The sequence below is a fragment of the Emys orbicularis genome, chromosome 25, assembly GCF_028017835.1.
Source record: "Emys orbicularis isolate rEmyOrb1 chromosome 25, rEmyOrb1.hap1, whole genome shotgun sequence".
In the NCBI taxonomy this organism is placed as follows: Eukaryota; Metazoa; Chordata; order Testudines; family Emydidae; genus Emys; species Emys orbicularis.
Window position 1 is genome coordinate 2,847,357 of NC_088707.1, and position 8,958 is coordinate 2,856,314.

An 8,958-nucleotide genomic window follows, 5' to 3' on the forward strand; every position below is an offset into this window, starting at 1 on the left:
CAGCCAGGCCGCGGGTGGAATGGCAGAACCACGGCTCAGGGTGTCTCTGCGGTCTGGCCGCTAACCCGTAACTGCTGCTTCTCCTTCCCTCAGCATCACACCTGGGTCTTCAAGTCGAAGGAGCTGATGTTCAAATCCAGCTCGTCCGTCCCCGAAGGGAGCCTGGTCTACGTCAGAGATGAGAACAGCGCCTTCATCCGAACCCCGAGAGGCTGGAGCAAGCTCCTGGTACGGGAGCAGCAATCAGGAAATGCCAGAATCCAGAGGGCCAGGGCTGGGGTTTCTGGATCGCTAGCAATAGCTAATGCTTGGTGTTCCCATGGCACCTCTCCTTGGGTTTCCATGGCGCCTCTCTCATGCAACCTGTCAGTAGTGGAGAATAGAATCCCTGACGTACAGACCCTGAGATTTGGTAGCTTAGTGAGCTGTTAAATGGGTTTTCTTTAATACACCTGCTTACAGGGAGAAAACAAGTCAAGCCAAGGGGGAAAGGAACAAAAGACACCAACTTTTGTAGAACTTCTCCAGGTTTCGGGGGAAATTCCCCGCAGACTTCTCCCCTGCCAGGCACTAGGCTCCCAAAGGAAATGTTCATTTCCAATAAGAGTCCAGTGGAAAATGGGGACAGGTTTCCCTTACGGGAATCATATGTGAACAAAGCCACAGGACTAGATCGAGACCTAACACATCCTTCTCTCTCTCTCTCGCTCTCTCTCTCGCTTGTGTGATTTTGCTCAGCTGGAAGATTCGGATTCCATATTGGCTGGCGATGACCCTTCTGTGTCCACAGAACATCATCAGGTGAGGACTCACTCGTGACTAGTGCATCTGACCACCACCGCTGACCTGTGTCACCAGAGAGGCCATGCTCGGACTCCGGCCAGCCGCCCTTGTCTTCACTGGGGAGTTTAGCCACCAGCATTGTCACGTGGATGTGAACTCTGGGCGTGGACAGGGGCACATGCAGAAGGCTCACACTAGTGCAATGGCTCTACACTAGGGTTTGCACCGGGGTCGCTGTCCCTGTGGTGAATAGGTCTTGCACACCACGGATCAATTCTGCTCCGCTGTAGGCAGCTACAGCTCCATCAACTCCATGGAGTGATGTCCACATCCAGCCGTGTCCTGAGTTCCTCTTACTCCGACCCAAGGCCTGAGCTCTGACAATGCAGAACTGGGACTCTTCCGCCAGCCAGCCTGGCCTGGCAAGCTGCTTTGCTTCTCAGCGGAGCCTGCCCAGGTCCCTGCAGGGCACACTGAGCGCGAGAAGGGTGTGGACGTGCCCCGTGGCTGGGGAAATGACTCCGCACCGCGAGCGTGGCTGGTCCGGAATTCTCACCCGACAAGAAGCGCGACAGCCGTGGGGTGGCCACTCGCTGGAGGGGTTCAGGCCAGGGAAGGAAAGCGCCAGGCTGAGGAAGGGCAGCGCACGTGGCCTCTGCACCCCTCCTGCTCCCGAGAAGGGAGATGTGGGGCCGGAAGGAAGCAAGGAATGGGAAGGCCACCCGCCCCGCCCGGCGCTGGGGCTAAGCGTCTTGCTCCGGGGATATAGAAGCTCAGATGCTGCAGCGATGGGGGTGGACAGGTAGCACGGGAGAGGCCATTCGGGGGCAGGGAAGCAATGGGACACCGAGCTCAGGGCGGGATGGGCCCCTGGGAATTCATCGATTTCAAGGCCGCAAAGGACAACTCTGACTCCCTGGTCTGCCCTGCTTTATAACACAGGCCCGAACCTCCCTCCATGGAATTCACGTTGCCATGGTAGCCTGGACAAGGGCTGTGTAGAGCTCGTTAGTCGGACCCAGTGTGAGATCCGTGGGGCCGGGCCCTTGTCTCCACCAGGCCTGTGATGTGCTGGGCATGCCTGAGTCTGCTCCAAATGGGTAACGTCCCTGGAAGCTAACACGCTGTGTGTTTCCTAGGTCCCAAAGGAAGGGAGTCAAGCAGCCACCGGGATCCGGCCAACTAGCATCACCCTGAGGGTGCCTTCGGTAAGCCGTGGGCTGGCCTTCCCCTTCCCCTGGGACTGCTGGGTGCTAATGAGGGATCCCTGGGACTCCCGGCTCCCCGTCCCCAGCAACGTGGAGGCAGCTTGCGGGGGGCGGGGTGTCACTCCCAGGCTGATCCAAGCTGCGAAGGATCCTCCCCCAGCCCAGCCAGGGGCTGTGATATGGGATCTGCAGGGCCGGAGGCTCCAGGGCAGAGCCCAGCGCCTGTCCAGTCAGCGGCCAGCAGAGCTCTGGCCCACGTGCAGTTCCCGTCTCTGCTTCGGGGAACAACGTGCAGCGGTACTCAGTCCGTCCCAGAGACTCGGGCTTCGGCTGTGTGATCTCTCAGCGCCGGCAGGCCTGCTCCGAGACAGCACCATTAGCACGAGGTTTCATGCCATGGGCACCCCGTGTGGTTTACAGGCCCCAGAGCATGCGACACCCTTGGGTGCTGGTGCCCTGTTGAAAGACAGACCCGCTAGAGCTCCCCCCACCCCGCCTGTTCCTGTTAACCCCTCTGCTTTCTCAGCTCCGCCTGGTCGCGCTGAACTTCCCGCTGCCCGGCAATATGAACGGGCTCAGCGGCGCGGATCTGCAGTGCCACAGGCAGTCGCAGGAGGCCCAGCTGTCCAGCACCTTCCGGGCCTTCCTGTCATCCCCCACACAGAACCTGGTCTCCATCGTGAGAAGGACGGACAGAGCTCTGCCCGTCGTCAACCTGAAGGTGAGTAACAAAGTCTGATCGCAGCAGCGTTGGTAGGGTGAGCCGGCTGCAGCTGCTGGGTCCTTCGCCCACGCCCAACGATGGTGCTTTGGAGCCTCCAGGAAAATGGTTAAAAACGTTTCTCAGAGACTCCCAGAAGCTAAAACCCACTGGGCCATCTGGCCTTTCCCCCTCAGCAGGACCGTGCCCTATTCTCCCGGGCACTGTTCAGTTCCGGTGTCCACCGAGAACCCTCCACAGCCAGAGCCATCTCACTGAGCCTGCCCCTCAGCCTGAATGGAGCCCTGGCCACTCAGAGCACCCCGTGCCTTCCGGCTTGTTTGCAATAGAGACCAGTGCATGGGAGTCCCCATGAACCCACCTGAACCTGGCCTGGTTCCGATCTGGGAATTCAGGCCAGGGCTGGCCGGCCCCTGGCCCGTAAGCCTGGCTCGCTGCCTGGCCGGCCCGGTACAAGATGAAATCTCTGTGATCGCTCGCGCTCATCGCGCTGATTCCAACGGCAGGGGCAGCTGCTGGCGAAGACCTGGAACTCCCTGTTCGGAGGTGATGGCGCCGCCCGCTTCAACTCGCTGCGTTTTCCCATCTACACCTTCGACGGCCGGAACGTGCTGACGGATCCCAGCTGGTGAGCGCAGGAACGGGAGAGCATCGCAGTGTGCGAGCGAACTCGCTGCCTGCCCAGAGCACAGCGGGGCAGTCGCTGCGGGGAGACCTTGGTGGGGAGGGGACGATGCAAAGAGGTCGTTCCTAAGGAACCGTAATTGCCTGACGAGCCCCCCACTCCCCCTCCCCTGGTGCGGGCTCCGCTCCTGGAGAGAGCCCTGTAGCAAAGGACCTGGGGGTGAAAGGGTTTAAACCAACCCCCTCCCCACCCATAAGTGGCACTTCCAGGAGCTTTGCACAGGGTATGTTGGTTGGTTATCTATGACACTGTTGCATGTATTTTAATTAGGACCCCAAGGCTGGGACTCTGTTCCTGGGGCCTGAAGTGCCTGGGAACCAGTCAGAAGGGAAGATTTAGTTGCAATCGCTGGCCCCCCCGCCACCGCTCCCCGATAACCTCTGGCGGTGGGGGAGGCTGGGGCTGGCTTCTCAGCTGGGAGGGGAGGCTGCGTGAAGTCTAAGCAGCTCAAGGGTTAACCCCAAAGCTGAACTTTTCAAAAGCAGCCGCTGATTTGGGGGCCCCGGGTGGAGCCACGCGCCTGGGGCCGGGTGCACCAAGCTCCCCTTGGCTTCCCCTGGAGGGTGGGCACCCAGCACTTCTGAAAATCAGGCCCTGCGTGGCTTTCTGCTGACCCTCAGTGATCCCAGCCTGGCACTGTCTCCTCAGGGCTCACAAGGCGATCTGGCATGGCTCCAGCCCGCGTGGGCACCGAGCCCCGAAGGAGGACTGCCAAGGGTGGCGGGCCAGCCTAGCCGAGGGCTTTGCCTCTCCCCTGGCCGAGGGGAAGCTCCTGGCTGAGCAGCTCCGCGACTGCTCCAACTCCCTGGTCGTCCTGTGCATGGAGATCAGCTTCCCGTAGCTGCACATGTGGTGATGCGAGCTGCTGTGGGGCAGCTAGCGGGGGCCGTGGGCTGGTGATCCCACCATAGCTGGATACGACCAGGAGAGCTGACGGTCACCTGCCAGCCCCGGGGCTGCTCTTGGCTCCGGGGCTATTTCACCATTATCCCCCATAGTGGAGCCAGCCTTGTACCCATAGCCAGAGGGGTCTATCCTTGACCAGGAGGGGGGTCCATATGTGCAGAATAGAGACCAATGGAAAGGCTACTAGGATGCCTCCCAAACTCAGAGCCATGCCACCGCTGAGCCATCTCCCCGAGGCGTTGGATCTAGTTAGTTAGCGCTAACCACAGGGTCTCCCCAGAAGAGGGGGCCATTCCCCCAAACCAGTGCCCCACTGAGGTCCCAGGCATGCACTGCAGTGAGCGCTGGGGTGCAGATGAGGGCTGGGTTTTGGGGCCAGCGTTCTCTGCACTGGTGCTGTTGTGCAGCTCCGCCAGGGACTCTCCGGAAGCGAAACGCTCTTCTCCTGTCACCAAGTCGGTGGGGAAACCTGCCAGAAGCGGTAGCTGTGCCTCCACCCCCCCTCGTTCTGCCTCTGTCAACTCCCAGCTGCTCCCCCTCCTGCCTCTGCTAGCTTGGGCTTGGGGTCCTGATGGACATTGCCCCCCACCCTCCAGCCCAGAGGTTCTGTCCCTAGTTCTGGCTTTTACCAGCCGCTGTTCCCGAAGCAATCAGTGGAGAGACGGGGGGAAGGCGGGGACAGTGTGCTGGGGTTTTCTGTGTGTATATAGATAGGCCTAATGCAGCCTGGTAATATCTACCTTTCGGCTGACCGGCGTCATGGCAATGGTCGGGCTCTACCAGCTCCAGAGAGAGGGGTGTCATTCGGGACTCTTGGTGGCCACACGCTCGGCCTGTGAGCTTTGAAAACAACCGTGTGCTTTAGCTGGCAATAAACATGTTCCACGTTTTGGGTTTGGGACGCTATTTAAGCTCTGAGCATTTGGATTCTAATAGCGCCTAGCGCTCCCAGGCAGCGCACAGACAGAACCAAGAGCTGGCTGCTGCCCCAAAGGGCTTGTATAGGGAGCAGATCTTCGTGTGTTCAGTGCCCACCATTGGAGCCAGGTTTTCTCAGCTCCCTTGACGGGCATGTCTATGCTGCAGCTGGGAGCCAGCCTGGGTAGACAGACTTGCTCGAGCTCACATGTTAAAAATAGCAACGTGGACGTCTGGCTCAGCCTGGAGCGTGGGCTCCGGAACCCAAGGAGTCGGGTGGACGCGAGAGCCCGAGCGTCCGCCTGCACCAGAACAGCCACACTGCACAGGCCAGTCTGCGTGCCCTGGGAGACTCGGTCCCAGCTGCGGCGTACACGTACCCGGCAGCACCTAGCCAAGGGACAGGTTTTCAGAAGCGCTCCGCATCCAGCCACCTCCTGCTGCACCACCTGCGCCCACAGTTCCAGGACTGCTCGGCACGTGGGCCAACTGCAACCTTGGGGAAGGCCAGAGCCTGCTTCTGAGTGCTGAGCTCTTGCAAATCTGGTCCATGAGGAGAGAGCTCAGGTGGCTCCAACAGTCAGCCGGGAGGCTGAGCGAACAGACGCAGGAGCCTCTAGCTTTGCAATGATTTCCTCACAGTGGCAGGCCCCTGGTCAGGTTGGTTTTCCAAGCCAGGGTTTCTCTTCTGCTAGAGATTCGCCACCCACAGGATCATTTTCCCCTTCACGCAGGCTGGGAGTTTGTTCTCTGGCCCCAGCCAGGCTTTCGTGTTCTGACCCCAATAAGCTGAAGCAGGGCTTTGTGGTCTGTGCACTGAGTTGGGGGGGCCGTGGGCTCCTCAGAAGTACCCTCACGTCGTGGCTGCCTGGTTGGCGGGCTCAGACAAGGGATGCAGGAGCATGAAGAGCGACCTCTCCGGCCCCTGGGAGGAGTCTCTGCAGGCCCAGGCTGAGGTGCTCTGGCGGGGGCAGTGAGTGGAGTTTGCACAGCTGCTGCCCAGCACGTGCCCCTTCTGGGGACAACTGGAGGACATGCTGCTGCTCCTTTGACCAGCAGCATAATGCAGCTTAGACTCTCTGGAATGAAAACAGGCTTTGCAGAAGTGCAGCAAACTCCTAGGCTGTGTGAAGCAAAGGATCGGCCCCCTGCAAAGCCCCAGAGGGCAGCCACAGGCTCCTTGCAGTCAGTAAACAGCCCTGCCCTTGCGGTAGCATTGCCTTAAGCAGCCTTCCAGGCAGAGCAGGGGCCAGTACAGTCCTCTGCTGATCCCAACCAGCAACCACTCCAGGAAGGCGGGAAGCCAGGAAAATAGACAGGCTGTCGGCAGAGGCAGAAATGACTGTGAAAGTCACAGACTCGGGAAGGTTAAAGGGACACCATGCTGGGGGAGGGAGTGTCGTAATGCTTTACAATAACGTCTTCTTCCCACTGATTTTTATATAATATCCTATAATCCGGTGGTTCTCAATTTATTTATCATTGTGGGTTACATATGCGGCCCACAAACAATGTGTTACCTGGGCCGCAGGGGCTGGGTGACAGGACAGTGGTAGCTGCCAACCACCCACCTGCCCCGGACCCCCACTGTGTGGGGCCAGCCAGCTGCCTGCCCCGGACCTCTGCCGTTCGGGGCCAGGTGGCTGCCCCGAAGCTTGTGGCGCCGGGTGGCAGCCCCAGATCTTGCCAGGTCAGTTGGCAACCCTGGGGCTTGCGGGGCCAGCCGGCAGCCCCGGACCCTGGACCCCCAATCCTGACCCCACCGTGCGGGGCAGCCGGGAACCCGGACCCCACCACGCAGGCCAGCCTTTAGAACACAGCTGAGCTGGGCTGCAGCTGTGTGCTAATTGGGCTGCATGCAGCCCGCGGGTTGAGAACCCCTGCTATAATCAATCAAAGGTCAATCTGCAATTAATTTGTCTGTCTGATCTTTTCTCCACCCTGTGCACACACATTGGTTTGGCACTGCAGGGTCATTTGGGAGCGCGGGGCAGCTCAGACTGGGTTGGTCCTGTACGGGTGTTTCTGAGCACAGCCTTTATTTTTAAAGGGGGGGAAAAAGCAGCGCCCAGGTAGCAGTGACCCCTTCACAAGGGGAATCAAATTGCAAAGGCTCCCCCCCCCCCCCCAGGCTCCTGCTTTGCAGCCTCTTGTTTTCAGAAGTGTGAACAGTCTCGTTTAAATCCAAACGTGTCACTGACTTAAAAACACTCAAACTGCCTCCCCTGGCCGTTCTGAAAAAGGTTTTGAAGTGGGTGAAACGTCCACCTTCAAGCACGCTCTCCAGTTTGGGCGTGGCCATCCCGACACCCAGGCCCTCATCTGCGAAGAGCTGAGGCCCCTGCACCCTCCTCATCCCGGCTAGAGCTGTGGATGTTTAGCACCTCTGCAAGTCAGGCCCCCAGTGCCTCCTATGGGCACTCAGAGAGGGAAGCACCACTTGTGACCAGCTGGGTTTGAACCAGTAACTGGGGTCTGAACCACTGCCAAGGAGGTTTCCCTTCCGGGGCTCACGGCACGGCCAATAACCCTGGGGAGATGGCGTAATCCAGTCTCATGATGTCACTGCACTTGTGTCTATGACCTCATGGGATTCTGGACTGCACAGAAAGACCGCCTCATTGTTTACATCCCAAAGGGCTGTTAACTGTAGGCAGCACAGGAGGCAAGTCAGCTCCCCGTGACCTCCGCTCCAACATCCCAAAGGACAGCGGATGGAGGCAGCAAGATGAGCGGACGGGGAAACTGCATGAGGAGAACTCCAGCAGCTCGCTGGAGAGGTTCCCAGGCAAGGGCAGATTTGCGATTCAGTGTTAATGGCCAAGGCAATGGGCATCCCTGCATGTGTAAAGCCTAGTTAGTGCTTGCCGATCCTCAGGGTAAAAGCTGCCACAGAAACACAAGGTCAGATTTGCCACGGCCGTACAGTCCCTTTGTGCTGGCCATGCTGCCACAAAGGCGCCAGAGAACAGGTGTACGTGAGGTCCCTCTGTGCCTACCACCGGAGCAGGGACCCTCTCCCCAAGGCGCCAGACTGTGTGCCACACCTGCAGAAGACCCCCACTCCCACCCCTTCCCAGCGCAGGGGGCAGGCTGGGGATGCCTTGGAGGAGGGAAAGGGCAGATCAGGTGTAGGAGAAGGGGTTGCTAGGGCAGTCCTGTATCCCACTGATTCCTGGCTGCCACGAGCCCAGAGGAGCTAAATTGTCCTAGTCCGTGCCAGGGACTAAACTGACCCGTCAATACCTTCTGAACAGGGAAAAGGCAGCCTACCTCTCATATGCCCTAGTGCTGGTGCAGGAATGAATCCCCCTGATAATAAATTAAGGGTAAATGTGGCATTTTGACAGAAATGTGGGTAAATGTCCCAAACCTTCAGTCTGTACTTGGGGAAAACTCCCCTTGGTCCGTGCAAAGACTGCGGGCAGCCAGGACTGACACAGGATTTCTGATATTACCATTATATCTTATTTATTTAAACAAGCCAAATATTACAAAGTTGTACTAGGTGAAAGTGCCTAGAAACAAACGTGATCCTGACGACTTTGGTTTCACTGTCTAAACAGAGTAAAGTGCAAAAAGTAAACAAGTAACTTAAAGGAGAAAGCAGATTAGGGAATTTTTTTAAAAATTCTCTTTAACAGTAGAAGGTGTCCTATTAATAAAGAGGCAAAGGAAGGAATTACTGCAGAATTTAAGATCTCTCTCAAAAAAATAAAGCTTCCAGCCCTTATATA